We start from the raw sequence: 26,181 nt of genomic DNA on the forward strand, positions 1-26,181 counted from the left end.
CCATGAAATTCAAACAGAAACCAAACAAGAAAAAGTAACAAAAATATTAACACAACTAACACCTTACACACATTCTTTTACTACAGGACGTCCTTTGCTGTCTCTTGGGACAGCCTTCTGTTAAGTTCCCTCACTAGCGGAGCCTTCCGTTAGAACCTTAAGGCCACTGTTTCCTCAAATAGGGAAACCTGCTAGTTGACTGCTAGTTAACTGTGCTAGTGAAAAATTTTCTCCTTTATTACTTACCTGAGTGCTCACCATTCCCCACACGGGCCACCAAGTGTCGCCGTTCAGCGGGACATAAAGATATGTACACCTCAGATTGTCATGAAGCAGCTTCTTTATTCGGATCCCAACAACAACAACAAAAACACCTAAAAGGCAGTCTCACCCTCAATATATAAGCAGTCTCATGCATAAGCAATTTCGATCAGATATGTCCACCCAATCCTGTTAAAGGTCAAGCAATCACGAGCTCAAGCATACATGTAGCCAATTGTAGCAGCTTCCTGTTTTTCTCCAGGCATACCAAGCATGCCCTTTGGCTCCCTGCCAGCCCACATCTCTCTTTAATGTAATCATAACTACAGCAGCTGTGGCATTTGATAAAGCATTTAAAAAGTTTCCTTTTTTCTACAGAATATAATTATCAATAAAACATTTGGTAGAAGGAAGACTGGTAGAGGAAGGAGGAGAGGATAAAAAGGGAAGGTATGTGGAAGTACCTAGAGAAAGAAACTTACCATATTATGTTATTTCTTTGTATGCATATACCCAAGTATATTAGTTAATCAAATCGTCCACTTATATACATGTACATATATATCACATTAATTAAAATAACAATAATAGAAGGGAGATCAGGAGAGTAGAGCAAGTGGATCAAAGGAGGGAGGAAGGCAAAGAAGGGTCAGGTATTGAAAATGAGACTGATCCAATGTTATGTGCATGTATGAATTTGGCATCATGAATTCTACTATTACACAAAATTATAATATACAAAAAAGTTTTGACCATATTTCTCAAGCAGAGGAGTACTCAACTCTACCCTCTTTAACCTTTGCACATCCAAATCCTCAGGCTCCTTCCTGGCCAGTCCACCTCTCACCTTCTGGACAACTATCTGAAAGGAAAATCTCATTCCCCAGTCTCCAGGAGCTCTCGTTCTGGAGCTGCAAGAAGGGAGCTCTTGAATTGCTGCTCATCCTTGCCATATGTACTTCATCTTACCAACTAAAAACTGTGACCTACATGCAAAATATTTTCTTGTCACTCCATGGACTAGAGAAAAATCAATAAATATCAATTGCTACATCCCTGGAGCCTAAGAACTTCCACTTACTCCCACCCCAGAAATGTGTTAGCAACACCTAAACCCTTGCTTACAGGCTTTTAGTCAAGTTAGTATTGTTCATAATGAGTCAAATGAAGTAAAACATAAATGTAACAGAGAGAGTGCAATGTAAGATGCTTGAGGAAAACAAACTTTATTTTGTTTTTAAAATTTGATGAAAACATAATGCATTCTTCACTGAATTGGTGAACTTGTTATAGCAGAATGTGAGATGCTGAGAAAATGGATTATCACAGATGATGTGTCCAATTAGCTGCATCATTGTCCATGTGAGGGATACTAGTAGACATTATGATAAAGGTGTCCATGTTAGTATTCATCAGCAAAAGGATAATTTGGATGGTCGACCATACTAAAATGAGAAAGAAAACAATGTAACAGATTCAGTGACTACATTTCTTCAGGGGTAAAGAAGTGATGTCCCTAGGAAGTTCCATTATATTTCCTGAGAGGTTGTAAAATTTGGCATTTGTACTTTCAGGAACATAGCATTAAAGGAAATTTCTTCAGTTATAACTAAATTATTCAAATTCAATTAACTTGAAGAGAACAGAACAGAACAAACTCAGAGAGACTAGAATTCACTCATATTCTTTCTATTTAGCTCTATCATTCAATCTACCAAAGCAAAGAAATCCTTCCTTATTTTCTATTCTCAAAGCAGAAACAGATTGCACTGCATTTATTTACTTATTTTTGTGTGGAAGGACACATCCATTTATGCCATGCTTAGTATAAGGATAAATTCAGATATTGACCAACACAAAAAATATTTTAGATGTGCAGTATTTTGCTAGCAATTTCACTACTTCATTAACTATTTGCTCACTCCTATCACTCATTACATGGTGCTAGATTCAGATATGGAAAGAATGTAGTTTGTAAGATCAACTCCCAAATCCAAGGACCTCTCCATATAATATTTATATCTCCATATTTTTTAAGCAATACAATGGAAAAATCATTACTTCTTGAAGTATTTAAAAAGGTAGCAAGAATTACCAATTGCTTGCTACTGTCTCTTGACATTATGTTCCTACTTCATCCTATATTTTTATCTATTTAACAAAAATATTAATAATGATAACAAAATACCTGTCAATTTTTAAGCACATGTAATTATGGATTGTCTTTCCTTTCACACATCATCACATTTCTTTATTATGAACTAACATTCCCACAGGCAGAAGGGACATCTATTCCTTGTTACCCTCTCTTATAATAATATCATGCCCTCTCTAGGCCTCTATAAAGCATCAAAAAAGAGTAAGGTTTTTTGATGAATGTAAACTCTCCTCAACAACAGTGTTTTTCTGCATACTCTTCCCTTGCTTTTGAATCTCTCTTTTCAAAAACGACTTTATCCTCTGCACTGAGATGTCTACAATTCAAATTCAAAACCAAGGGTTCTCTGAACAGCCTCAGTGGAAATCTTCTGATAGACAAATGCAGTGTCTGAGTTCTTATCAAAACTGCACTGAAAAGTAGATAGACTGGAATCTAAAACAAAGGAAGACCACATATCTACCAATGTTACTTACGACTTAATGGGAAGATATCGAAAATTTCTGTTCAAGCCATCTAGTTCTATCATATCTTCATCAGTCAACTGGAAATCAAAAACCTATCACAGAATTAGAAAATTTTTAGCATATTTAGACTGCATATTCCCAATCTTAAAAATCTAATGAAATCAGATTTTTGTAGAAACATTTAAAATATTTGACAAGTTTCCAAAACTACTAAAGACATCAAGCAAAACATTCAAATGGTCAATGAATATCAGGTGAAAATTAAAAATAAATTACATTTGACATCTAATGTATTGAAGTGCAATACCTACAGACAAGAAGGGATCTCTAAAAGAATCTGTATCAATATAATTTAATGTTATTCCAAGATTATAGTGCCATGTACTTAAAAGACCCAGAGAAATCTAGAGGCAACATTTTGATATATGTATGATAATTGAATAATTTCCAAGGATACAGTTTGAATTCTATATCCCATCAATGAACATTTAAAAATTCAACAATAATTTTTTTCCAACATTTTAAAGTCAGAAATTGTTAAAGTACTAATAACATCCTTTTCAAATCACAAAGGAGCTGGCTCAAATAGAATATCCCTGTCTAAACTTGAGACATTAAAACATGGGAACAATTCTTATGAATTGCTCACATACTGCAGCAAATAGATAATTAAATCCTTAGTCCTTTTCTTAAAAAAATGGTGAGAGATTAAAATGTTGATAATTTAACAATTGATGAGTTATAAAAATGGCATTCACTGCATGATAGTCTGAACTGTTCTTTCATTTAAAAAATTTTAAAATGAAATGGGGGTAATTTATGTAAAGATTATCAAAATCATCACTACTCAATGAATAAAACTAACAATATATACAAATTCCTCCATAGAGAAGTTTACTACAGCAAGGTTTCAAGATGACTGAATAGAGAATGTCATTTTCCTGACGGCTTCATGGTATAAAACCAAGAAAGCAGATAGGTAGCTTCTCAGAACGGTGAGTAAATGACAAAAATAAAAAGGGGGTACTTTATTGGAATTTAACATAGACACTCAAAGCAGATGTGAGACACAGAAGGTTTGATATAATTAAATAAGGAAGAAATTCTCAGTGACACAGTTGTTGCCATGGCCAGCTGAAAGCACCAGTCAAGAGGTCCCTCTGCAAGCACAGAGGGATAAGGTTATTAAAGGAACCCCCATTTTTAGGATCACTGAGGCATGTCTGGGTAAGGGGAGTTTAGAGTTTAGATATCAAAGACACTGCTCAACTAAACTGAAAATTGCACCGCACAATATCCTTATTTGGGGAAAAATAATCTCTCTCAGCAACCTGTGGACAAAACAGGAAGGAACCATTTAGTTGCAGTGATGCAGCGAGGGTGGTGACAGCTGGGGGAGCCAATTCCTGGAAAAGCCAAGTTTGGTATGAAATACAGGCCTGGAAATACCACACTGCATTGCAAGGAGTACGACCAAGTGTTCAGGACAAAATCAAAGATGGAGAGAGGTTTACACAGGGAACAATCGGTTGTGGAAACCAAACCCTCTATCTCCCTCCCCTCCAATCCAGCTGCTTGCAGAATAGGCTGGAAAAGAAATGCCTTGTTGGAATCAGAAAGGGTGGAGCCAAGAAAGACTGAGTCTGGAGACTGAACTCATGATCAGGAAACATGTGGTCCCCAGGTGACATAGTAGACTATGAACTGGCTCCTCCACTACATAGTGGAACCCAGGGATGTTCATGGGGAACAGTCTTCCATCATGGACTAGAAATTACTGGGCCCTGGAGGTGCACTGATTTAATATCGCTAGACCAACTGCCATCAAGCAAAGACTCTGGAGCCTACCTAAGCCTAAACCCCACCTCCAAAAGTTTCACCTATGAGATTACCTCATTCTAACAACCCCACCTTGAGGGTGGAGCAAGCCTCATACTCCAGACACCCCACCTAACAATTCTGAGAAGTGAGGCTGAGAATCCTTTGAACTCCAACAGAAAGAATTCTTTAACTTTACATTGAGTTTTTTCCACACTTTTTTACTTTTCTCAGATTAATTGTGCCCTTAATGGCCATGGACACTTATACATATTCATGTTATTTTTTCTCACTTCTAACATTTTTGAAACTAGTTATTCTTCATGGATCAGTTTCGTTTTATGACTAGGATATATGATTAGCATATTTCAAATTTGTTTTCTATTCTTTTATTTCTACTTCTATTTTAATTTTTTAAAATTTTCTTATATATAGTAACCACAAACACACACACACATACACACACACACACATTTCTTTCACTTATCTGTTTCCCTTGATTCTTTTTCTCTCTTTTCTTCTGCTAACAACCAATCTCTATTGTTCTCTTGGTCACTCTTCCTTTAATTTTATACTTCTATCTTCTCTCCTGCTCATAATTATCTTATACTATATCACCTCTGTTCTCTCCTTATCCACCTTTCAAAACTGTGATCCCTTTCACAAACTTACTGTTTTTATATAACTTCACATTATTTCTCTTTATTGTGACAACACCTTAGACATCCTAACTGGATTTATATGGTTTAATGCTGTATTTTGTTTGTATTGAATGTGGTTATTATTTGTTTTCCCCAAAATGGCCAGGTACTAGAAACCTTCAGGGACAAGTCCAGAGGTAGAAGCTCTACTGCCTCAGATCCATATTGTTAGAAGTGTAGACACAAAAACAACATAGAAAAACAATGGAAAAATTGCCCCAAGCAAACAAAGATACTTCATCCATCAACACTGTTGTGGAAGAAATGTCAGTGAAGGGATTAGAATGTACAATGTCAAATTAATCTGTGAGGTAAAGAATGATATAAGGAGTAAAATCAGAGAGAAAACACAAAAAGTGGAAGATCACTTCAACAAAGAGATAGGTATTCTGGGGGGAAAAATCAAGTAGAAATCCTCAGAGTGAAGGAATCAAAAAAACAAATTAAAAATTCAAATGATAGGATCACCAACAGACTATACCACTTGGAACACAGAGTTTCGGGCGGGCACTGAATACAAAATGTGTAATATAGAAAATAAAGTTTGCCATTGAGAAAAGATGGTAAGAAAACATGATCAGAACTTCCAAATAATATAGAATAACATGAAATGACCAAATTTAAGATTTATAGGGACAGATGAAGGCTCAGACATACAAACGAAAGTAATACATTATATTTTCAATGAAATATTATCAGAAAATTTCCCAAACCTAAAGAATGAAATGGAATCTCAGATGCAGGAGGTTTATAGGAACTGAAATATAAAAAAAATTGCAACAAACCCACACCAAGGCAAATTATTTGAAAATACCCAACATACACAATAGGGATAGAATATAGAATTTTAAAGGCTTGCAGAGAAAAACAACAGGTCACAATTAGATGAAAACTGATGCAGATCTCAGCTGATTTCTCAATCCAGATCCTCAAAATCAAGAGGTCATGGAATAATATATATCAATCTGTGAAAAAAAAAAATGCATTCCAGCCAACAATACTATATCCAGCAAGATTAAGCTTCTGAATTGTTTAAATAGAAATCCTTCATAATAGGTTTATTGAAACATTTTTTAAGTCTAGCTAAATATTGGAGACTCATATCACAATTATGGAATAGATTATTTAATATTTCAAAAGGTAGTTTATTTTCAAATTTATTGAGAGTTCTAGTGAAATATCAAACAAACAAGGAATCTGTGGAAAGATAATTTGATTTTAAATTCTTTATAATAGCTCAATCTAGATAGCCAAGGTATTTTTAAATGAGTAAAGACTAAGGAAATATTTTGCAACATTGGAAAGAAAGACTGATTTTCCACCACAATTAAGACAATGGGAAAGAGTAAATAAGATAACTAATGACAAAAAACTATCAAGAAATATAATTTCTGTTGCTAGGAAGTTCAGCTAGTCATTTAAAAGTCATGGTATGACTTTTAAAAAAGTGTAAGTATATGGATCCTTATTTTACATAATGTTGAAAAAACAGTTGAATTAAATTTTGAATCAAAGAGCTTAACACTTTTGTAAAGTAATGTAACAAAATATTGTTGAGTTTCCTATGTAAGAAAACACATGACATTCATCACCCACAAAGTAAAGGCAAGAAGACAACAACAAATAAAGAAACTTTGTTCATGAAAGTATACCAAAAGGAGAACGAAAGCACAAATAAAATGTGAGGGAACATACTTCAACAAATACATCTGCATCTGAAAAATGATATTCAAAATTCATAAATGTGGTTAATTGTTTACAAAATTGCTCCCTCTGATAATTCACATCTCCCAGTCTTCAAAATCCTTCTTATGTGCATTTGCAGGTTCTTTCACTAAGACCTTGTTTCTATTTCTCTACCTCCAGAGTAATTGCCCAGTCTATAATGTGAATTGTCTATTAGAACTTGGCAGAAGCACTGACGTGCTCATTCTGAGTCTAGGCGTGAGAAGGCTCTGAAAGGATCCATTCACTGCCTGGGAACAGTGCGATGTGATGAGGTGAAGCCTGGGTCATCAGTTGATGGATGTGAAGTTCAGTGGAGAGGAGTTCAACACCCCAGACAACAGAGCAGGCAGGACTGAAGAGGAGGGACTACATTGCTCTGCAGATGCACAGGAGAGTTCATTACATATACATGAGAAATCAGTGTGGCCCAGAAGACATTCACTGAGTTCTTTCTGGCCAAGCCGAGGCATATAGTCAAACCTTAGAATATGAGATAAACAAATGTTCTTTGCACTAACCTCAATATCATGGGGTGGTTTGTTTTGCAACTGCTGGAAGTAGTGGCTCAACAACGTTTTCCTACATGTAAGTGAAAAGATAATTGACCCATTTAAATGGGTAATTCATAAACTGGCAGTTGACAAGTGAAAAAACTCAATATGTATAAGTACATGAATACTAAAATATATTGGGCACTTGGGGAAATGTAAAATAAAATCATAATTTATAGAATAAAAAACACCCAATGCAAATTCTCGTTTCAGAAATTTTTAAGATTACACATTTGTACTTGCACAGGGTTATACAATACATGGCTAACAATGCTGAAAACCAAATCTCTGTGATTTATCTAATTCTAATTCTAGCCAATGACACTGTATGCCCCATTGTAGAGTAAGAGAACACACTTTTGAAATCACCTAAAATCCTACATGAAAAGGGCGTGATGGGGATATTGAGTTGGCACAAAAACGTGAAGAATTCTGTGAAAGAATCAGAATGCCCACAACCCATCTCTGTACCTGAATGTTCTCCTTTATTTCACTCTCCTTTAAACTCTGGGCCAGAACCACAATCCCTCGCTGCAGTTGGTAGCGGAGGGCAATCAGGGCTGGGGATCGCTTGTGCTTTTTTGCCAAGGTACAAAGAACTGGATCATCTAAGAGAACTGGAGAGCTCTGGTTAACCCTGGAAGAAAAGACAGAAATGCTGAAGTTCTGAGGCCAAGTTAGTTAAAAGGCTTTCATTTGTTTCTCTTTTGGGTGATTGGGGTTTTGTAGAGGTTGAATCTAAAGGTTTTCTACCACAGAGCCAAATGCCTAGTACTTTTTGTTTTTATTTTGACAGAGTCTCACTTATGTTTCTGAGGTTGGCTTCAAGTTTGAAATCTTCTGGCCACTGCCTCTGGAGTCACTGGGATTACAGGAAGAACCACTTCACCCTTTCACAAAACAGCCTCATGTCTGTGTGGACCACTCTAGAGAGGAATCCTCAAATGCAGTGCCTGGTCCAGCAGCATCACTGTCTTATAGAATCTTCTCCAAAATGTAAATTATCTCTTCTCCCAGAGTCGGTCAAAAGTGATCTTCAGAAATCTGAGACTTAGAGTACTATAAATAGTTCATCTACAATGGCATTTTAGATAAACTCCCTGATGTTCTCATTACCAGCGTTTTTCTTGTTGAGTTCCAAGGGCACCAAAAGCAACCAGAACAATGTCTTTTGATTTGCAGAAGTCCAGCAGTTTCCTCTGATTGTGATAAACATGACATTCTACCTATAGTGAACAAGATAGAAGGTATCTGATTCTACAAATTCTAATGTTAATATGAAAACAAAATGTCAAAGAAAAAAAAAACTGAATTTAAAAAATGGAAACTTGGACTTCTAATTGTGCCAGAAAGCAAGAATTTCATCAATGTCTCACAAAGACAAGTTTGAAAGATATTTAGTAGATATTCTGCAGGTGACATTTGGGCAAATTTGTTCATCAAAACCAATAAAACCCAATTCCAGAACTCAGGAAGCTTAGAATAATTCCCCTAAACATAATTTCTAAGAACAAATTCCAATTAGAACAAGTCAGAGTGGGCCAAAGTAACCCATGCTTTAACATTCCCCTTTGCAGCGCAAGAACATACAAAATCCGGACTTGGAAATCTGATGCAATCCTACTGTCTGTGAACTGTCAAGAGGTGAAACTGGGTAGACTCTGAAACCTTCCGCAAGATTCCCTATAAAACTGGAAGGCAGAGATGGGCATGCCCTGCCCCTCCTCCTTTATAAGATTCACTCTCTCCCTTGAAAATTTTAACTTTTTTTCCCCTTTTCTTCTCCTTTCTTATAAACCAATGTCTGCTCTTCTGAGCAACATGTCTGAAATTTATCAATTGTGATGCAAAACCCAATGACTGAGGACTACTCTGGCAGGCCCTTGATACATAATAAGAAATCCAAGTCTAGCTCCTAACAGAAAATGGGAGTGTCAAAACGAGTGAAGTGAAATAAAAAGGGAGTTTGGAAAACATCCTGGTTCAATATTATGTAGAAAAACATGGGGTGAACATTCCGTGTGAAAAGAACTTAAGAAACGTGACCTTAAAAAACGTGTGAATCAAAGTCAGTTCCTAGAAAAGGGGAATAACTACAAAAGATGTTACAGAAAAGCAGTGGGAAGTCTGAATCCAGACTGAATTTAGATGATGTGAGAGACTTATGACTTGCTTCAGCTGTAGTAATGGAAATGTGGTATGTGAGAGATCATCTTCATTCCTAAGATATTCTCTGAGTTCTCTAAAAGTGAATATGTTATGGGCCAGGCTATCTGGGCAATGACCAAACAGACTCCCTTTTACCCTGAGACTCCAAGTCACGTAGGAAATGCTCCTCCCATGGGAACACCGCACCTCTATCCCCATCCACAGTTGCTTAGCACAGCATACTTGGCCACACAAAATGGCAATTCTTATATAATATAAAATTGTTCTCTTTTTGGTTCCAATTTTTCTTGGACAATATACCCTGTCTGAGAATGACTGTCTAGATGTTAGTAACCATTCTTTAAATTGTACCCGACTAAGGTCTTTTTGACCCATTTCCTCTTCTGCTTATGATTTTAGATCTCATGATAATAATTTGTAGATTTGAATCATAGCAATAGTCACTTATTATTAATGTACTCACGTGTTTTTCTTATGGTATAAAAATCTCTGCAACCCTACACTCAGGACTGTTCTCCCAAAGCCATTTTTGGGCATTGTGTGAGATAGTCAGCTAATAAGGACTCTCAAATTTGGACTTCTCAGTGACGTTGGGTCTGTTCTTAAGTTGTACCCCATGACAAATATACTTGTCCATAATTTAATTTGCATAATATAGCAAAATATTACATATAAGTTTGCAGATATACCCACATAAATCAGCATTGTGCAGTGAACCCCAAAGTGTATAATTATAGATACAGGGTGGAAAATATAAATGTCCTGCATCATGCTCTCAATATTTCTATATGTTTGAAAAATACCATAATCACAACATACTAAAATGATTTTCAACCTTCAACATTTATATTTGAAATTTATAGGAATCTCTCAACATATAAGAAATTCATGGATTTTATAAGCTCTGCTTGCCAACCAAAGACCATTACTCCATGTCTGCAAGTTGTGAAAAATTAAGTGAGAGCAAAGAACCATGCACAGAATAGATGTGATTACACAGTTGATTTGATATCTGAAAGCATGGAAGAAAAGCATGTAAGAGGAGCTCAGTCATACAATCAAATGTTATATATTAAATGTTCCTGAATGTGGATTTCATCCACAATCAGCATCATCATAAACAAGAAACTTTGTCTCAGTCTTTTAGCTTTCATAATCTCTGCTATATTTTCCTGCAGCTGTGGATTTGTGGATTTGAAATACGAGATAACAGGTGCTCAGGCACCCAAACTCCATATGTACCCAGACCACTGATCTGCTCTTTTCACTCTTTGCTTGCTCTCTACCCATTCTGGTGTACTGACCTCCTCTCCTACAAAAAATTCCCTCCCCCTCCACAGCACATTCACCCATCCAGTCTCTGCTCAGCCTTTCATTGCTCAAGGACAAGTTCACCTTACCCCTGAAGTCTGATGAACAACCACTCTCCTTCTTGATCACCTTTACATCAGCAGATTCCTCCATAAACTGGACACTAAGATCTACCCCACATTTTCACTAAGAATTTATCCAGCAAAGGTACAGTTCAGAGTCCTCCACACCCTCCAAGACAGTGACACTAATTTCTATACTTTTCTGTTCTACAAAGGCAAATGAACTAGGGGACCAGACAAATGAACACCTGGCTGTGGTGCAGAAACAAGGAAATGAGATTTGGCAATGAGGCTCAGGGGTCTCACCTGGTTGCACACAGGCTTATACCTGAGGCCTGGTTTATTCAGGATCATCTCCAGCTGCCTTTGATTAAAGTTGGACACCCCGATGGACTTGGCCAATCCTGCATCCTTACACTTCTCCATGGCCTTGGGAGGAAGGGGTTGTGAAGAGTCATTTGTACAGTCAACTGTGTCAATATAATTGCAAGAGAGAACTCTTAAGAGGAACACTGTCAAGAAATGACCACAATGGTGACTGAATTGATGGTTAAGAAGAGAAAAATAGTAAAGACAATAGTGTAAGGTATTGAGAGTCAGAAAAAGAATTCCTGTGTCCTCTTTAGGGAATCAGACATTACTGCAAGATGTAGCAGAAGTTGCATGTCCTCATTGTCATCATTACTTTGCTATTTTTTTTTTTTTTTTTTAGTGGTGCTGAGGATTGAACCCAGGACCTTGTGCTTGTGAGGCAAGCACTCTACCAACTGAGCTATATTCCCAGCCCTCCATTTTTCTATCTTACATTTTAATAATGCCTCCCAACCACAATAACAATAATCCTCCTTGAAACATAATTTCTAGGCCCCAAATTTCAGGAATAGACATGACCTAACTGTAGACCTCTGGGCTTCATATGGGGTTGCCCTTTTAGACACTCACCTCCCACACGACACAGAGATCTACTGAGTCATATATAATATTTCCATTTTCATCTTTTGGATAAAACTCTTCCCCTGGCTGGAATAGAAGTGATCAAAACAGTAATTTTTCCCAATTAAAATTTCCCTGCACAGTAATACTACTAGGTATATCTAGGGAATGGAACACTAAACCTACGTAAAATAAGTGTAGCATCTCTTTATATTCATCTATTTCCAAAATGTTTACATATGGAGATGTAAGGAACACCTTTAGATGCTTAGCTTCCTATATTTTCTTACATCAATTTGTCTCTATATTTGATTATGTGTGTGTGTGTGTGTGTGTGTGTGTGTGTGTGTAATTAAGTAAAATATTCTCAGGTCTTTTAATGGGGTCTTCTACTTGGCTTAAGTTACTTTTTCTGTCCCTATATATTTCCCCAGGGAAATGCCTCTCTTTCACTGGAAGGGTCCTTGGATGCATGGGCTTGATCTCCAATAATAATGGATTTCATTGATGACATGCACAATACAGTATTACTTATATACCCGGACATATGTGGGTCTAGGAATATGTATGTATACCGAAGAGGGTCAAACAAGTTTCTATTCAAGTTTGATTTGATGCTGGAAGATGAAGTGACTCAACCAAATATTAATGACAATGAAACTATAATTCTTGCAAATCATATTTACCACAGTGGAAAAGGCTAGAGCAAAAATCATGCAAACCTATAGTAATGCACATGTAACAGATGAATACACACAGACTTTTCTGAAGATTACTTCTAATCATAAATCTAGCCATAATTTGTACTTTCTATCTATAATTCATACAAATTGTTTATATGAATTTATAATAGAAGCCTAATTCAACCACCCTTACTGGTTGCATCCATGCTGATGGCAGAAATTAATTAGGTTTGGTGATGAAAATTGCCTACCTTCATTGATATAGGCAAGTGAATAAGGTAGAGGTCAACATAGTCAAAATGAAGTTTTCACAGTGATCTTTCCAAACAAGATTGGACCAGTTCTGGTCGATGAAAAGTGGACCATAACTACAGAGGTTAAAGAAAGAAAATTGTACTGAATTAATATATTATCAATATTTGGAGGATTTGTTTAACTTCATATTGAGATATTTATTTCTCTATTGCTTGACCACTGCTGATAACAGGGAAGACATTCTGTTCTGGTGTTTGGTTTCCATTCATCTGGCCTATTCATGTGAACTGGCTTATATTTTTTGGTTATTATGAGTCAAACAATTGAACTATGGAAGAAATTACTCAAAATATATAATTTCTATCAAATAAAAATATTGGCTCTCTGAATTGTGTTTCATAAAGATTTCAAAGTCTGACTCATCTATTCATTTCACAAGACAAGAATAACTATTTTTTTTTACTTATAGAACTGAAGGAATACACATTTTGAATATTTTAATATGTGACAGACACAAATAAAGACATTTTAGCTACATCGTGTTTACTACCCATAGAACTGTCCTAAATTGATCTCTCATAATGACAAATGTATAAGTTGCTATTCAAAATGACTAGAAATTTTAGAATGTTACCCAGGGAATAATGAAATCATAATCTTATCATAAATCTATCTGATTTCACAAGCAATATTAAATCATAGTGCTAATTGAAGAATCAGAAAAGTAAAGATCTTTAAAGTTACATATTTATAGACTGTGAGTAGCAACTCATAATCTTTCACTTTTTGAAACTAGATATTATATGTGAATAAATAATGTACCAATAATCACATAACTGACAATCTAGCAATTTTTACCTCTTCATATCACATTGTAGTAATGTTTACACTATATACACAATACCTTTGAAGTATAGAATATATCTTCTCTCTTCACTGTGCCATCTATAATCTTTCTTCTAATGGCCAGTCCTACTTCCTCTTCTACTTGGTATACATATGCACAATCAATATGGCGGTACCCAGCTTCTATGGCTATTTCAGTGGCCTCTGTTGTCTTACTATTAGGAACCTAGAGGAACAATCAAAAGAAGTACTTGGAGAATCATTTTATGAGAGTGATTTAGTCCGCTATTTTGCTGCTGTGACTTAAGGATTCGACTGGAACAATTTTAGGAGAAAAAAAGTTTATTTGAGGGGTCACAGATTCAGAGATTTTAATCCATTGGTCGACTCCATTCCTTGGTAATCCAGGTGAGGCAATGAAGTCAGAATTGGGGACAGGCAGTTAGTGTAGAAATAGGGGATCAGGTCAGATCCAGGAAATGGAAGCCATGAAAGTCATCTGACTCTGGAAGTTGGAGACTGCCCTGGGAGAATGGAATGTCAAGGATCTCCTGAGCCCATTGATTACCAAATTTACCTGCCCTTGTCAGGGACTCCAGGCAAGGAGATGCTAATTAATGCCCCCTGGGCCCTTACCTGCTTCAAACACTTTGACCCTCCCCCTGCCCCATCCGCTTCTCACTTTTTACATCTCACCTGCAAAGCCAGGCCTAGTTACATAGGCAGGAAGGAGAGATAAGGGGGGAGAGAACTGGAGAACAAAAGAGACCTTAGTCTATAAAAGATGTAGGGTGCGCTCACCTCTTGGAATTCTAGAACATCAGCCAAGGCCCCCTTCTCCCCTTCCGAAGAAGTGTGTCTTATTACTACTTTAAAATAAAACCTGCTTAATAGGCTTGCCTTGGCATGCTTCTCTAGTGTTCAAACTTCAGCATTAGAGGGAGCAAAACTCGTCACTGGTAAAGGGTGGTATCAGCAGGACATCACAGCAGAAGTGTGGCAAAGGGAAGCAGTTCACATATTGATCAGGAAGCAGAGAGAGGCTCAAATCTCTAGATTCAAAATATACCTACCCCAAAGCCATGCCCCCATTCCCACCCCTAGCTACACCCTATCACTTCAGTTACTACTCAGTTAACCCTTATAATGGGATAAAATCTTTCCTATGTAAGACTTAAGGAAGTAGTCAAAGATCAATTTTGAATGTCATGGGCAGAAGTAGTGACTTCACAAAACTCACTTTTGCCCTTGTCTTATGTTAGTTCTGTTTTGGGGGTAATGACCACAAATACACTTTGGATGTTCACTAGCTGGTAAAATGCCATAAGGAAATATATTTAAACATTGGACATATTTTTATAAATTGATTAATGATGAAGTTTTCAGATTCCTTTGTTTCTGTCTTCTCCACACACAAAAAATGCAGTTACTGGGATTTAAAATTCTGTCAGGTTTGAGATATATATAAAGAATCTAAGAGGTTTTTGTCTGGTGAAGGAAAAGATTGTGTCTATGTAAATTACAAAAGATTTGTAGATGATAAATTTCAAAAAGTTTTGTGTATAATTAAATTGGTTATATGTAATTACCACAATGCTAAAGTTATTTAAGGTTTTTTCCTCATTTTAAAAAAGAGAAATTTCTAATTTACAAAGTTAAGCTTTGTGCTGAGTTTCTGGCCTGAGACCTATTTACAAAGTAGATAAAGTCTTCTAGCAGAACTCTGCCACATTTCAGGCTGCAAATTAATCTTTCTACATAAAGGCTGAGAGAAATAGAAAAATTCAAATATTAGTGTACTGATAAAAAACAAAAGTTTAACTCTGTATATGTTAAAGTAATAAGGAATTTTAAAGTTTAACATTGCATTCCACATTACAAATATTTCGTTAAGAGCTAAAGTTGGTTAATAAAAGAACATCATTGCAATTTTAATGCTGTTATTAACCTTCTTGTATACTAAATATATTCTTGTGTCCCAAATAAACAAGTCTTTAAAATGTAAGATTTAAAAGAACATTTTACTAAGATAATGCTCTGCAAACTAAAATTTTCTATAACAGTGGTCTCTTGCAGAATTATAAAAAAATAAAAAATTAGTTGGAAATTTATTTGTCATCCAATATTTTACAATTAAATAAAAATAATCTATAATAAGTTATTAAGTTTTGTGTTACTCTCTACATTGAGAGGTGAACTTAAATACATTTTTAAAAAACAATAAAGAGAGCCTGATTTATCTACTATCAAAAATATGAAATATAAAAAGAATTTTGCCATTTTCCTACAAGAGTGTCAAAAGCTCTCTTAACTTGTTTGGTTCATGTTTTCAATGTAATGTTAAGTTTTGTTAACTAATTCATGTTGGTTCAAAAAATTGATACAGAAAAAAACTTTATAAAATACTGTTCAAGAAGAGCTTAAAATTAGTTTCAAAAATAAAGCAACTTACCTAAGATTTGTCAAGAGGCCACCTCACCTAAGTGAAAACTCTGCCTCTCACCTTATTTCATGTTAAGATAATCATTAAAGTTCATTTAAAGTTAAGTTCAAAAGACAGATTTTTGTTATAAAGATTTATGTAATCTTGAAATAAACAATAAATACTATATATATATGTAAATGTTTAAAATTACAAAAAAATGTGCTTTGATTCGTAGGTTGTTCTTTTGATTTGATTATTTTATATTGTGTTTTCATTGTAAAATTTACAGCAATTGTCTGTTAGTGCCTTACAAAAATAAAATAATAATGCTATCAGCTGTAGAACGAACAAGATATAAGGCTAACCTCCAGTATTTATATTGGTTTCATTTCATGATATTTTGCTCATAAGTCATATAATTGATGGAAGCTAAGCCTTCTTTCACTATAGTACCTTCTTCAGCGCAACAACAACATTGACTTTCACAGTCCTCACATGTCTAACAGGTGACTGTTGCTAATTTTCTTCGCTAAGTAAAAACACTCATTTTCGCTTCTTACAATTTAAATATTTTAAATTGCTGGGCCAATCTTTACAATTTAAGGCTAATGATGCTTCTTTTCAACAATTTTATGAAAATAAAAAAGGGAGAACAGAACTCCACAAAATCCCACAAAATTGCCTCACATTGGAAAAGAGGCGTGGGAGGGGAGGGGGGAAAGGGAAAAAATAACAGAATGAATCAAACAACATTACCCTATGTAAATTTATGATTATGCAAATGGTATGACTTTACTCCATGTACAAACAGACAAACAACATGTATCCCATTTGTTTACAATAAAAAAAATTGCCTCACATTTTTAAAATTGTAATGTTGAAAAAGTCTCACTGCTACTGAGCAACACATGACTCCTAGGACAGTAGGCTTGTCAGGCTTGGTCTGATTGAAAGACTTACAAACAGGGCAATGGAGTGGACCAGATTCAGTAATAATATAGGGTAGATACTATTCTTTTATCTTTACAGAAAGCTCAACCAGCCATCATGAATACAATTGAAGGACATGACACAAGAGGTTAAACAGATAGTTAAGCAGGGAGGTATTAAGATTCTAACCACAATGTTTGTGGATATGCTGACTCTATTGAGCTGTCAGGCAAGTGGGGTCCATGGGGAAACTTATTGGATATATTTCCCAGATCCACCTTTAGTACATTCAGCTGTGTGAACTGGAGAATCCATCCTGGTATTTACTAATGACACTCGTATGATGGGAGGCTTTACAGACAAACACATTACACCTATTCATGCCACTGAATTTAATTATATTGGTTACAGTGGGGATTTACCTATATGTTGGTCCCAGAATAAATATGCTGGCTGTATGATGGTAATCTTTGAGGAAAATATAGCATATAGTGGACCCAGAACAGCTAATCTTACTGGCCTTTGGAACTTAAGATCATATGTCTGGAGAGTTATTAAAATGAGACTTTCCCATAATAAACCAGTCATTCCATGGAACATCCACCTTTACCTTACCATTCTAATCATACTGCAATAGAATTTAGTACCTTTCCTACATGGATGGAGTGTGCAAGTGCCTTGCCAGTGCAGCATAAAATCCCTGGCAGTGGTGGTGGAATATTTTGGAATGGTCTCCAAGAATTAAAAAAAAAAAAAAAAAAGAAGACAGGTGTATCAGGATTCCATGACTCCTGGAGGATTTGTTGGCAATATCCTGACTTTCAGTGATGGTGGCATACAAAAACATCTGTGGTATTTAATAGCTGCCTCAGATTTTCTCCATTTTACAGTTGGTCCCACACCTGACTTTATAGACAGAAACTGCAAAGAGGATTCCTATTAAGGTCTGCAGGTCTGTGTTCAATCTCCTTATGCTTTAATTTCTGGAAATAGGAGAGTTAAGAGAAAAGGAGAAAAATATGATATAACTTGTAAGAGATGTAATCTGATCAACTGTCTCACCAGATATAGTAGAGAGAAATGGGTACTTGTTCTTTATCAACCCTCCTTTCTTTTACTCTCAGTTAACACTTCAGGGCCATGGTATGCTGATACTGCAGTTCAGGTCTTACAGCAAATACCTGCCCAGCTAAGCAGGCTACTTGGGGTATTTACTTTAATATCCTTTATGGCTTCTACCAAAACAGCTTCTGTGAACTTATCTAAAAATATTTAGTGTTTATTTTCTTCATAATGCAGGTCAAAATACTTCCAAAGCATTACACAATCAGGTAAATATTGAAAAATAATTCAGACTAAATTAAATGCTTTGGAAGCTCTGTCATAAATATTGTAAGTGAACTTGCCACTCTCAAATTTATGCAAAGGCTTAGTTAGATGCCTTGCCAGTTGTAAATATGTCTGTTTTACTGAAGCCAAATATAATGTTTCCTGGTGGGATTGAGAAAAGGTAAAAAATCACCTAATGGGCATTTTGCATAGTAATAAGAACAGTCTGGACTTACAGAGTTGTATCATCATAACCTGGATATTCAGGAAAGCAGGAACAAACTCATGTATATCCTGCTAAATAGATACTTTATGATTTAAAAAGCTTTAATCCTGGAAATATGTAGAAACATTCCTCATTGTATATTTTTAGAATAACAGTTCTGCTACTAATTCTGATTTGTGTTATGATAATTGTAATGTACAAAGCTGCTCCCCCTGCCCTTTCCTTTGCAGCCATTTCCCTGCCTCCCAACTACTGTCAGTCTGTGAATATCCTAGCTAGCTATTGGTTCATCAGTCAGCTTGCAAGTATCCTTCTCCAATATTGGTCCCCTGTTAGCCCGGCAGAATCCAACTGCTTCACAGTAGCTACCCTGCCATCTTTTCTCTTGCTTTTCTCTCCTACACACTTGCTTACTTTCTCCTCCTCGCTTTTCCACTCTCTCTAGCGCACACCCTTTCTTGTTCCCTTTCTTTTCCTCTCATTTTCTCTCTTACCCTGCAGGGAGACACTGTTTGCTTAATAAACTCCCTTGTGTGATTTCCCATGTCCCGTGTGGTTCTTGTGGGATTCCTTACATTGGTGCCGTGACTCGGATGGGTTCTTCCACTGCCTCTTAAACAAGTGGAACCCCATCTGACGCCCCAGTGCCCTCGGACATGGCCCCACCTTCCATTCGCCCAGACCCTCAGCTTTTTGCTTAAAAAAACACACCTCTTAAACACACCTCTGCTGACCTGAGAAGCGAATGTTAAGTGTCCGGGGCTCTCGAGGCAGCTGAGGGGTGGGAGTACCCCCAGCCACAACTTTTATAGTTACGACTAGCCCCCATAGTCGATCCTATCTGCCTGGTGGGTTCCTGATTTTATGGTGGATATTCTCTCTCAGGGTTGAGGGTCATCTCGCACTCACACTTGAAACCCTGATATCAGGTCCTCAAACCCTTTGCCCGGCACACACATTGGTGCTTGTGTGATGACACAATCAACGTGCTACCTCATCTCCAGCCCAGTACTCTGGCCTCGGGACGCCCTGGCCACAGACTCGGCTGTATCAGTCCCCACCATGGGATCTGGGTCCTCCAATCTGGCAGATTGAACCCTCAGAACCCTTCACCCGACCCCCAGCTTAACACCATCAAAATTCGTTTGTGTAATGGCACACAGCTTCCGTGAGCGAGCGGGTAGATGGGAAGGAATTCCTTATCTTCAAGTCTCTTCTTTCTTGCTTTGAGCCTGCAGGTACAAGTGCCTCCGGCCCCTGCTTCTCCATCTCCTTTACCCCATTCTGTTTCTGCTTCCATTTCCTGGCCCAGCCCACATAGTCCCCCTGCCACGAGGTCCTGCATAGGCCGGTGTGGCCATTGTGGAGGAAGTGACCAGCCCAACCATCAGTGGCATGTCCCAGTATGGAGTATGACCTGTTAGCCCCTTTCAGATCTGAGTCAAGGCTTACATTGAAATGTAAATGGAGGAAGCCAGAATGCTCAGTGGGAGACTGAGACCCAAGGAAAAACTTGTCCATGTTAAATTTCTCCTGGGCTGCCACTCAGAATACTTTTTCTCTCCCTTTCACCTCTTCTCTCTTTCTCATTTTCTCATGCTGTAATTAATGGCCATTATCATTTTTCTTTTAGGACTTTTGTTTTTCTTAAATGCTATATTTTTGAGCTCACAATTTTTGATCCTACATACCTTGGTTAATGATTTTTGATCAGTTCTTTTTATCCAACTCTAGAGTTATTTTTGAACATCTGTTACATTGCAATGGAGATAAACATTACAAGGCCTTTACTTTTGTGTTAAATATAAGCATGCATAAAATTAAAATTTTAAAATTGGATTCAAATAATTTTAATTCACGTGATTTAAAAAGGTTCAATTTAAATTGGGTAAACTAATAGAAATAAAATGTCTTTAAAATTAACTCACAAGTCTCTAGGTGGTCAAATTAATAAAATGTTGATGTTTATAAAATGTCTAACATCAATTTTTCTAGGACTTTTCTTCAACAGGAAAGGGATAGGCAAATACTATTTACACTTGTCTGATTGCACAAACTGAATGTTTTACTGTTGGTGATTCCATTTTGTATTTTCCTTGTAAACTCTGCTGCCTGATATTTTGCAGAAGTACACCATAGATTAACTTGGAAAGCCATCACCTATAGGACAGATAATGTAGACCCCAATTAGATAAAAGGGGGTAAATAACTGTAAAGTTATAGACATTGTAGTTAAAGCCCAGTACTCTTACTTTATAAAAGTAAAGCTAAAAGCTCACTAAAGGTAAGGCTCTCAAGTTCTCTATGAGTGACCCCTGTGGGAACTCAGCTGACTCTTTAACAGACAGGAACAGGTCACTTAGAACAGTTTGATCTTAAACACCTAGCAAAACAGTTAAAAACAAAATATAGCCATTCTTGGGCATTTAAAAGAAATAATACTTAAATGTAACTTAAGATGTACACTTGTGTAAGCCCACTAGAATAAAAACTGAAAGCTAAGTATAGAGATCTCTACTAAACACAGGTTACATTCCTGATAACCTGGACAATGTTAAAGTTCCCAAATAAAGGCCTTGTCCTCTCTAGCCTTTGCTAGGCCTTGTTATGGGAGCAACTTCTCAGTTCTTCCATTCCCTGGTGAGGAATTATTGACTTCTGTCATCTTCATGATATTCATTGGCATCTTCCAGATTCTGCAACATTTATATTGTATCAATCTCATTTTAGTACTCATGTCTTTTTGTTCCACTCTCACAGAAGCACCCATCCCCAGATGCCTTTACAACCTGCTCTTCCCCAACCAGACTTCTACCATGGACCCCTCAATTGACCCAATTTCTAAAAAGGGAACTCCAAACTGCTGGCCCCACACTGCCCTCTTCCAGCTTGAAGAAGCCAGAATGGTCATGGCCCCCTTTCCCTACAGCAATAAAGGAGTTAAGCCAGAATTGGGTACAGGCAGTTAGTGTAGAAATCAGGGATCAGTTAAATCAAGGAAATGAAGTCCATGAAAACCATCTGCCTCTGGAAGTCTAGAAGTTGAAGACTACCCCTGGGAGAATGGACTTTTTACATCTCACCTGCAAAACCATCCCTAGTCACTTAGGCAGGAAGGAGAGAGAAGACTTAGGAAAGAACTGGAGAACAAAAGATTTTCTTATAAAAACAGAAACGGGGGAATGTAATGTACAAAGCTGCTCCCCCTGCCCTTTCCGTTGCAGCCATTTCCCTGCCTCCTAACTACTGTCAGTTTGTGAATATCCTAGCTAGCTATTGGTTCATCAGTCAGCTTGCAAGTATCCTTCTCCAATATTGGTCCCCTGTTAGCCCGGCAGAATTCAACTGCTTCACAGTAGCTACCCTGCCATCTTTTCTCTTGCTTTCCTCTCCTACACACTTGCTTACTTTCTCCTCCTCGCTTTTCCACTCTCTCTACCACATGCCCTTTCTTGTTCCCTTTCTTTTCCTCTCATTTTCTCTCTTACCCTGCAGGGAGACACTTTGCTTAATAAACTCCCTTATGTGATTTCCCGTGTCCCATGTGGTTTCGTGGGATTCCTTACAATAATATGTTGTCATGATATCAGAAAAGAGATCAGGGAACTTCTAGTATCAACACTTTACATGAGCTTTAAAAATATAAAAAGGGCGATATAAGGATCCATGAACAAAGTATGGGATTGTTTGAGCCATCTTGAAGCAGAGGATTACTCTCCTGAGAACTCTCTGTGAGATCTTACCAATTCGAGACTGCTCAGTTGCTGGTGACACCCTGCTTGGAGAAAATTCTGTCTTCCATGGAATTTATTAGTTCAAACAGACCTCTATTCAAACACAGCTGCCAGGGGTTGGAGAGGTAGCAGTGTACTAAAGCAACCTTGATGTGCCAGCTGGCTGTAAGAGGAAGAAATAGTAAGGGAGTTGATAAGCTCCCAATTAAGCTGTGTTCCCCACAGCTTCAATTTTGTTTATATTGTAGAAATTTTTCTCACAATAAATTCCTCTGATGTGTTTGCATATAAAATAAGGCATGTGGAGCCTCACTCTTTGTTAGAGATCAGATACCAGCAGGGCTGATTCAGCCATCCAACCCCACAATTAATCTGCTAATTGAGTCTTAATATTTATTTCTGATATTTCTTTTTTCTAATCCCCTTGTCAGTACGAGTTTGGGAAAACTGAGTATACAGCACACACAGAGTGACAGAGCATGCTAACACATGACAAGGGGGGAGGTAAAGGGAAGATAGAAGTCCAGAGAATTAGACAAAGGAGAATGAAGGAAGGGAGGGAAGATAGAAATAGAAAAGTCAGGGGAATGAATATGACATAACTTTCGTATGTTCATATATGAACACACTACGGTGAGTCTCCACATCTTGTATGCCCCAACACCAAAATTCTAATTCCAAAAAGATATACTCCATGTTTGTATAAATTGAAAATATACACTATACTTTCATATGTAACTAAAAATGACAAATAAAAAATGCAGGTTAAAACCCCTCATTTTGTGGTGACTCGGACAGAACGGAGGGTAATGTGGAAAGCATATATGTCACTCACCCGGTCAGCTTTCACTGGACAAAATGCCATGAGGAAGAGTTAGCCCTGCTTGGCAAAGCAATGGGAGGGAAGGGGGTGCTGTCTGTCCCGCCTATCACTGCTGGACCCTTCCCGTAAGCATTTCTCGGTAAGGACTTTTGCCTTCTATGCAGTCTCCAGGTATTGTCTCTGGTGTTTTGGCAACCTTGCCCACTGCCCTGGCTCAACTGGAATATGAACATGACTGCAGAATACAAAATTAACTCTACTGTTCAGATATTTTTGGAATGGCATGTGTCCTTGTGTGTTAAAAAAAAAAGAAAAAAGTGAAAAATCAAAGTTCCCAGGTGCCAGTCATGGGCAAGATTGATAATCAGCTTTCAGATAAAGAGCAATGTGCTATGTTAAATTTGTCCCACAATTTATCTCTATATGACATAACTAAACACAGGTTGGGAAAAATGTATACTCTAAGAACATAGACCTGCAAATAAAAAATTATACTCATCTCATAAAGGATTAGTCACAGAAACATCAGCCCTTAAATATAAATTCATCTCTTTTGTGGAGTGAAATTGACAATTATTTCATAGTCCACAAATTTTGAATGATGATTTGTAAGCTAATTTGTTAAAGTAAAAAAGGCAAATACGTGCTTTCTTGTTTTAAAAATTTAGAAGTTTTCTTTTTTTATGAAATCAAAATGAATGTGATCCTGTGTCCCACTGCCCTCAACTGAATCTACCCCTAAATATCTTATGTGTAAGGCTCAGGGAGTAGGATTGAAGCCTTCGTGGTCCCCTCATGCCACTTGCCCCTACAATGTAACCAAATCCTGTCACGTCTTCCAAGTGCTCGCGGGATATTTCATTAAGTCTTGAAGAAGGACAAAGTTTAAATTTAAAATTCAGGGATCTAATCTCTTGTTGCACAATGAAGTGGTCAGAGGATGATATTGGAATACAAAATTCATTCCAGTCTAGTAAACTTAACTTGCTGCAAGTAGGAAGGTCATTTGTCAATACAACACACATGAACAATTGACAAAAACCCTTTTTAGGTCCTACTTTGACTTATCAGGATGGTATATTATACATTCAGCTGAATTTTTTCCAGTTGAGAGGACATAAAATTCTGCTTGGCCCAAATCCAGCATTTTGGATGAGATGTTGAAGGCTTCCTCACAGTGGAAAGGAAGTATTCCCAATCATTTATTCTATGTTTTCCATCTCCATTAACTTTTGGTGCACAGATGTATCTGGATCTTGCCCTCTTGGAAAAAAAAATTACCTAAACTATAGAAATAAAGAGAGAAACCAGTCCCAATACACATCAATTGCTGCCATGCACCTCTATACCAAGTTGGTAAATAGCCTAAAATGTGTGTGTGTGGGTAGGGTGCCCACATTGCTCAATTGGTTACCACACCATCAGATGCTGATATAGAGCAATGTCTGACCATTGTCTATTCTGTATATGGTACAGCTGTAACCTGGAGAAAGAGAATACCCCGTGAGCCCCTCAGGGTCACATAGGAAGCTAATAACTTGACCACTCAGATTGGATATTGTTCATTTTTTGTCTACTTTCTTTTGAACCCTTAATCCAATACTCTACCATTACCTCTTGAAGTTTATAGGTGCCAAATCCCAGTCTGGGAATGAAATGACCATCATTGAGCTCCACATATTGATGTTTGGAATTCATTGCTTGTTGCTTCTCAGCCTAAGCAGGTTCTGCTTCTTCTGCCTTCACAGATCAAGACGTACCCGCAATTCAAAGACCCATCTGCTTGTCTAATGGTTAACCAATTCTACTTGCTGTCTGATGTTTAGCCAATATTGTACAGGAGGAGTGAGGTTAAAGCAATATTCCATGGGTGAGAAGAGAATTGGGGCCAGTTCACTTATTTCATATGGAAAAAAATTCAAGCAAATTACTACACAGTGATAAAAATGTATTAGTTTAGTAAACTTTCTCCTCAATTATCAAGAGTTATTACAAGAAATTGAACCATTATTGGACAATTATTAGACAGGAAACCTCAGATCCCTGTTCTTTTGTATATTTGCTTTTGTTTCTATTTATTTCTTTTATTTGTCATGATGAAGCTGCTTCTTGACCAAACATTATTAGAAATGACCATGCACAAACACAAAGAATTTTTTTAAAAGGATAATCGACCATTTCTTTAAATTATTTGTATTATTATTATTCTTTTATTTTTACAGACTGCATTTTCATTCATTGTACACAAAGGAGGTAAATCTTTTCATTTGTATGGTTGTGCATGATGCAGATTCATACCATTCGTGTAATCATATATGTACATAGGGTAATGATGTCTGTCTCATTCCACCATTTTTTCATACCACCCCTCTCATTTTCCTGTATGTAATCTAAAGTTCCTCCATTCTTTTTTCATCTTCCACCTCCCCAGCCCCATTATATATCATCATCCACTTACCAGGAAAAACATTTGTTCGGCCTTTGGTTGTTTGGGAATGGCTTATTTCACTTAGCATGAAAATCTCCAAATTCATCCATTTATCTGCAAATGCTGTAATATTATTCTTCTTTATTTAGCATACTACAGTAACACAGCCACATCAATGTTTATAGCGGCTCAATAGCTAGATTGTGGAACCAATAGACTCCCTTCAACAGATGAATGAATAAAGAAACTGTGGTACATATACACAATGGGATATTATTCAGCCATAAAGAAGAACAATATTATGAACCATTTTTTGAGTCTCAGAAAAATAACCAAGTGTTAA

At 36.9% G+C, this 26,181-nt stretch overlaps 1 long non-coding RNA gene and 1 pseudogene across 2 annotated transcripts in view; one reads left to right on the forward strand and one right to left on the reverse strand.

Moving 5' to 3' along the window:
• Window positions 1-26,181, forward strand: part of LOC306642121 — a 770,670-nt gene that overhangs the window by 25,793 nt on the left and 718,696 nt on the right. The window lies entirely within an intron of this gene.
• LOC306642110 (aldo-keto reductase family 1 member C3-like) lies at window positions 1,442-25,181 on the reverse strand (annotated as a pseudogene). Its single transcript, XR_013766821.1, has 9 exons — window positions 25,025-25,181; window positions 14,002-14,169; window positions 13,094-13,210; window positions 12,169-12,246; window positions 11,533-11,655; window positions 8,801-8,910; window positions 8,156-8,321; window positions 2,896-2,978; window positions 1,442-1,706 (listed from the first exon to the last, which is right to left on the reverse strand). The product of XR_013766821.1 is annotated as an aldo-keto reductase family 1 member C3-like (transcript).

This window comes from Sciurus vulgaris, assembly GCF_902686455.1.
Source record: "Sciurus vulgaris genome assembly, chromosome: 12".
NCBI lineage: Eukaryota > Metazoa > Chordata > Mammalia > Rodentia > Sciuridae > Sciurus > Sciurus vulgaris.